This window comes from Cervus elaphus, chromosome 31, assembly GCF_910594005.1.
Source record: "Cervus elaphus chromosome 31, mCerEla1.1, whole genome shotgun sequence".
Lineage (NCBI taxonomy): Eukaryota > Metazoa > Chordata > Mammalia > Artiodactyla > Cervidae > Cervus > Cervus elaphus.
In genome coordinates, this window is record NC_057845.1 from 3,816,189 (window position 1) to 3,823,011 (window position 6,823).

The 6,823-nt window shown below is 40.9% G+C and overlaps 1 non-coding gene across 1 annotated transcript; it reads right to left on the bottom strand.

The window, feature by feature from the left end:
- Positions 1-6,368: 6,368 nt before the first annotated feature.
- Positions 6,369-6,475, bottom strand: LOC122687633. The gene has a single exon (XR_006339198.1). It is a non-coding gene; the product is annotated as a U6 spliceosomal RNA (small nuclear RNA).
- Between the last annotated feature and the right edge of the window lie 348 nt (positions 6,476-6,823).

Consider the following 6,823-nt stretch of genomic DNA (forward strand, 5'->3'; position numbering starts at 1 on the left):
CTATTTTGTCTCATATTATTGTAGCTACACTAGCTTTCTCTTGGTTTGTATTCTGTTGGTGTGTGTTTTCTCACTATTTTATTTACTCTTGAATAATGTATTCTACATATAATACTTACAATGATTACTCATATATTACTTATTACTACTTACTTATTGCTTACTTATTACTATTGCTTTATTTTGTACTTTTCTCTTTACCCTACCTTTTCCTTTTCTCTTTTTCTCCTTCTATTGGGTTGTTGAGTTTTCTTGATTTTTCTTTCCATTTACACTATAGATATATATTTTTTAAATTCTGCTCAGAACTTATTGGGCTTCTTGATCTCTTAGGATTCAAGTCTTTAATAAATTCTAAAAATGTTTTAGCCATTATCACTTTGAGAATTGCTTCTTCCTCCTGATCTATCTTCTTTTTGAAAATCCCATTATATGTGTATTGAAAATCCCTTCCGATACTACTTGTCTCTTCAGCTCAGCTCAACTCAGTCGCTCAGTCATGTCCGACTCTTTGAGACCCCATGGACAGCAGCACACCAGGGCCCCTGTCCATCACCAACTCCTGAGTTTACTCAAATTCATGTCCATTGAGTCGATGATGCCATCCAATCACCTCGTCCTCTGTCGTCCCCTCCTCCTTCCTTCAATCTTTCCCAGCGTCAGGGTCTTTCCAAATGAGTCAGTTCTTCACGTCAGGTGGCCAAAGTATTGGAGTTCCAGCTTCAGCATCAGTCTTTCCAATGAATAATCAGGACTGATCTCCTTCAGGATGGACTTGTCTGAATCTTTCATGTTTCCCATCTCTTAGTCTCTCTGAGCTGCTTTCTGTGCGATATCCTCGACTCTACCTTCTAGTTTCCAAGTTCTCTTTCAGGTTTGTGTGACTTGTCCACTGACCCTCTAATAACTGTATACTTTTCATTTTTTGTTAGTCCTATTGGATTCCTTTTTCAGAACTGCCTCATTCTTTTTAATAATGTCTAATTCTCTTCATATATGTTTAATACTTTCTTTTAAGTCCTGACTCATTTTAAATATATTTATTTTATAATTTATTTGATGGTCCTATTAGCTTAAATTGTTAGGATCTAATCTCACAGTGGTCATCTGCTGGCCCCAGCTCATGCTGGATCACAATCTTAGTTTGTGAAATCATATTTAGTATGCTTCTATTTTAGCAGTCTAGAGCTCCCTCGATTGAGGGCATATTCTCTGAGGAGGTTTTTTATTTGCTTCTCACAGGCATTTCATGGATATTAGTACTGCTTGAGAACAGTTTTACATTAATTTCTCAGCTTGGGAATTCCCAGACCAAATGTACAATGTACATTTAAACCCTGAACCTACATGAGGAACTTACAGTAATATCAATAAAACATCAAATACCTAGGCATTAATGTAATTAATGTTGTACAAGAGCTTTTCCATGTTCATACATTGGAAGATTCAAAATTATAAAGACATAAACACTCTACAATTTGATATATTTAGAGTTTTCAAAGTAGTCATAATTTTTTAAAAATCCCAGAAGGTTTAGTGACTATGCATGGAAATCAAAAGTTGATTCTAAACTGTACATGTAAATGCAAAGGATCAAGAAGAACCAAGACAAGCTTGAAGAAGTTAGAAGACTCTCTCTACCTGATATCAAGACTCATTATAAAGCTAGGTAACAATATACAATGTGATATTGTCACAAGGGTAAATAAACTGACTAAAGGAAGAGAATTCAGAAACTGACCAATATGTATATGGTCACTTGATTTATGGCAAAGATGACAATGCAGTCCAAGGGAGGAAAGAATACAACTTTTAATTAAATCTTAGAATCAACTGGGTAGCTAGATGGGGAAAAGTAATATCAACCTATATATATATACAAAAAAACTTTACAAAAAAATGAATTCCAGATGAATTGTAGATAAAAACATGAACAATAATAAAGCTTCTAAAAGAAAACATAGGAAATATCTTTATTACTTTGGAGAAAAACAAGAATTTCTTAAATAAGTCATATAAAACAAGTGTTATGAATAAAAGTTTGATAATTGGACTTTATTATTAAAAAGCAGAGACATTACTTTACCAACAAAGGTCCATCTAGTCAAGGCTATGGTTTTTCCAGTAGTCATGTATGGATGTGAGAGTTAGACTATAAACAAAGCTGAGTGCAGAATTGATGCTTTTGAACTGTGGTGTTGAAGAAGACTCTTGAGAGTCCCTTGGACTGCAAGGAGATCCAACCAGTCCATCCTAAAGGAGAGCAATCCAGAGTGTTCATTGGAAGGACTGATGTTGAAGCTGAAACTCCAATACTTTGGCCACCTGATGTGAAGAGCCGACTCATTGGAAAAGACCCTGATGCTGGGAAAGATTGAGAGTGGGAGGAGAAGGGGATGACAGAGGATGAGATGATTGGATGGCATCACGAACTCAATGGACATGAGTTTGGGTAAACTCTGGAAGTTGGTGATGGACAGGGAGGCCTGGTGTGCTGCAGTCCATGGGGTCTCAAAGAGTCAGACACGACTGAGTGACTGAACTGAACTGAAACTCAGGCATATCTGTTCATCAAAAAACATCACTAGCAGAGTGAAAAAGCAAGTCATGAGAAACGATACTTGCAATATATATACCTGAAAAAGATCTATATTTTAAGTATATCAGTTCAGTTCAGTTGCTCAGTCGTGTCCAACTCTTTGTGATCCCATGAACCGCAGCACACTAGGCCTCCCCGTCCACCACCAACTCCCAGAGCCCACCCAAACCATATAAAGAACAACAAATCACGTAAGAAAGAACAGGAATATTAACAAAATACTTGAACAGGCATTTCATAAAAGCATATACAAAATTGCCAAAATACTTATGAAAAAGTATTCTTTCTCATTAGTCATCATGGAATCATAAATTTAATTCAAATGGCTCAAATGAGGCAGAGAAGAAAAGACAATATCAACTGTTGAGGAAAATATGGAGCAACTGGAATGCTCATGCACTGGGAATTTAAAATGGTCAACCACTTCGAAAAAACTGTATAGAAGTGTCCTCCAAATGTGAGTTTATGAATACCTAAGGTCCAGTCATTTTTCTCTTATATATTTGTCCAACAGAAACATCTTATGTTCCATCAAAATTAATGTACTAGAATATTCAAAGCAGCAGTATTCACAATATCCCCAAACTGGAAGCTAACACAAATATCATGGATGAACCTTCAAACCCAAGTGCCAGATTACCGAAACCAGTATCCCACCCCCCGGGTTATCCCTGCTTCTATCATGTGCTTGATGTTGTAGTTTGCTACTCCCTCTTCATTTGGCCACTGGGGATTTCCTTTACTTCTTTATGATCTCAGATCTTCACTTAAAAGGCTGTACCTGACAGCTCATCCAGAGCATCAGGTGGATTTGCAACAGAAATGTAACCAGGCTACATAGATCCTAACATGCCCTTTCCATGTCTCTACCAAGATATGAAGTCTTCCTGACACTGTTTTTACAGTCTACATGTAATGTTTGATTGTAAAGGAAGAGGAAAGGGAGGAAGCAAGAGGGAACATACCTTCACTTAACACAAAAGAGCCTGGAGAGCATAGCAGGGGAAGCACCTCTTCCTGCAAGTCCTCTGCTAAGAGGCCCAGGTGTAATACATTCTACATCCTTGCTGCCCTACCTGGCCAGACACCAACTGCTTGACAGCTCTCAGGACCCATCTCTGGTCCCATGAGGTTGGCAGCTATTAGTGGAGCCTCCATCACTCAGATGAGCAACTATTCACCCCCATAAGGCCCCAGGGTTCTGTGATCCGGGCTGGAATTTAGGCTGCCAAGCCCTGCTGACAGGTGTGCAAAGAGGGTAGACGTGAGCACAGTCACTCCCACCTTCTGCTCCACCTCCATGGTCCTTGTGAAATCCCCTTCAAGGTCACAGCCTTGTGATGGAAGAACAGATTTAATACCTGGGTGCGGCTTGCACTTCTTGTATCCTAATTTTCAACAGGCCATGAGGCCCTAACCACCCAAAAGAAGAAAACTGTTGGCAAGCTGGGGAAAGAGTAGTTCCTCCCAGGGAGCTAGACTGGGCCCCAGAGGCCATGATTGTGAGCTTTCTGCAAACCACTTCTCCGTGGTTGACTGGAAGTTGTTCAGTTGCTCAGTCCTGTCCGACTCTTTGTGACCCCATGAACTGCAGCACGCCAGGCCTCCCTGTCCTTCACCATCTCCCGGAGTTTACCCAAACTCATGTCCATTGAGTCCGTGATGCCATTAAACCATCTCATCCTCTGTCATCCCCTTCTCCTCCCGCCTTTAATCTTTCCCAGCATTAGGGTCTTTTCTAATGAGTTGGCCCTTCACATCACATGGCCAAAGTATTGGAGTTTCAGCATCAAAGGCTTTCACACTTTGAGGTAGAATTGGAGCTTCTTACAACCCACTGTCACTTCTAACACATAGCAAAAGAAAATGTGTGGGTAAACAGCTGCTTTTCCAGAGAGATGCTTAGGTCAAAACAACAACAAATAAGAGTTAAAAGTTCTGGAGTATTTTGTGTATCAGACACTGTCCCAAGAACTTTAAATGAATTACCTCAATTGTCTCAAAATAATCCAAAAGATATGTATTATTATCTCCCACTTTTCCTGATGAGGAAACTGAGGCTCCAAGAGGTTAAATAAATAACTTGCTGGAAGTGACAGTCAAGCGACAAAGCCCAGACAGAAAGCGAGTGAGTCTGGCTCGTGTTCCTTGACAGATTCTAGATGGAAATATTTTGTCATTGATCTTGGCCTCTATGTCACCTCCACTGCAGAGTGTCCTGCCTTTGGAGGAATCTTTCCTACCTCCTCATGGTCTTGGGCTCCAAAGCACCCTTGGGTGGGGATGGGAGGAGCAGAGACCCTCCCTGGTAGGACTCCAAGAGCCCTTCCTCACCCATTTCCTCTGCCTGACCACCAGGGCAGCACCCCTCCCCATTCTCATAACCAGGGTCTCCCAGATGCCCTGGCCCACCTGTCTCCTTTGAATTTACTTTGCTCATCAGTCTTCTCCTTCAACTCTGACCTGCTGTAAACCTAGACTGATCCCTTACCCTCTTCCCAGGCTCTGAAAAAGGACTGGCTGCCCCGTGAACCATGGGACGTGGCTCCCGCAAGCTAGGGCTGGGGGCAGTCCGTTTGGCTCTTCCTTGGCTGGAAACACCAGATCAGGAAAGCCCTAGCTTTCCTTCAAAGGGAGTAGTTTTTCTAAGTGAATGGTTTGGATTCTTGAGGGTGAGAGGTGGAGTCTTTAAATGTAAAAAAAAAAAAAAACAGTAGAATTTTTTGTAAACTGAGGAAAACTTGCTGGCACTAACCATCTTCAGTGGTTGTGGTTTAAATCTAAAATTAGAAAGTCACCTTCAGATAAGGCATCCCACATATTTCCTGTTTAAGAGATTGGCCTCAATGGGGCATTAGACATAGCTTTAATGGCTTCACAGCAGAGGGAACATAAACTTTGCCAGAGCTGTTGGACGAAAACCCAGCAAAATCATCCTCCCAGTTTCCCAAGGAACACCCTTCAGTTTTATTAGACCTCTATCAAATTCCAGGTCTTGACCACCACCAAAATCTCGCAGTCAACCAAAGGTTCCTGCCAGCCAACACTGTTCAGTTTTTTTTTCCCCAAGCTATTATAATTCTTTAATTAAGAATTTAATTTAGTTCAGATTCATGTATTTTTTTTTTCCTGATTTCACCTAGCCAGAGTTGTGCAGGTTTGGTTTTGTTTCTTTTTTTTTTTCCATTTATTAGTTGGAGGCTAATTACTTTACAATATTGTAGTGGTTTTTGCCATACATTGACATGAATCAGCCATGGATTTACATGTATTCCCCATCCCGATCCCCCCTCCCGCCTCCCTCTCCACCCGATTCCTCTGGGTCTTGCCAGTGCACCAGGCCCGAGCACTTGTCTCATGCATCCAACCTGGGCTGGTGATCTGTTTCACCCTAAATAATATACATGTTTCGATGCTGTTCTCTCTAAACATCCCACCCTCGCCTTCTCCCACAGAGTCCAAAAGTCTGTTCTGTACAGACTGTGTCTGTGTCTCCTTTTCTGTTTTGCATATAGGGTTATCATTACCATCTTCTTAAATTCCATATATATGCATTAGTATACTGCATTGATGTTTATCTTTCTGGCTTACTTCACTCTATATAATGGGTTCCACTTTCATCCATCTCATTAGAACTTATTCAAATGAATTCTTTTTAATGGCTGAGTAATATTCCATGGTGTATATGTACCACAGCTTCCTTATCCTGCTGATGGGCATCTAGGTTGCTTCCATGTCCTGGCTATTATAAACGGTGCTGCGATGAACAAAAAATATGGAACGCTTCACGAATTTGCATGTCATCCTTGTGCAGGGGCCATGCTAATCTTCTCTGTATCGTTCCAATTTTAGTATATGTGCTGCCGAAGCGAGCACCACTGTTCAGTTTTATAAGGAAGAACATTGCTCCAATGTAAGGTCCCCAAAGCCAAGCGATAACTTTAAGGAAGGTGATAGACATCATACTCAACCCAAGCACCAAGCATCAACCTTGGCAATCCAGCTGGATCCTGTCCTGATTATCCACTGGAAAAAGTAGGCAAAATAGAATTCTTTGTTGGGCTGAACCAGATGACACCTTAAATTCCTTTATGACTGAGAATCATCTGTGATTCACTCAATCTCTGTAATTGTTGTGTTGTTCAGTCACCAAATTGTGTCCTACTCTTTGCAAGCCCATGGACTGCAGCACACTGGGCTCCTCTGTCCTCTACTATCTCCTGG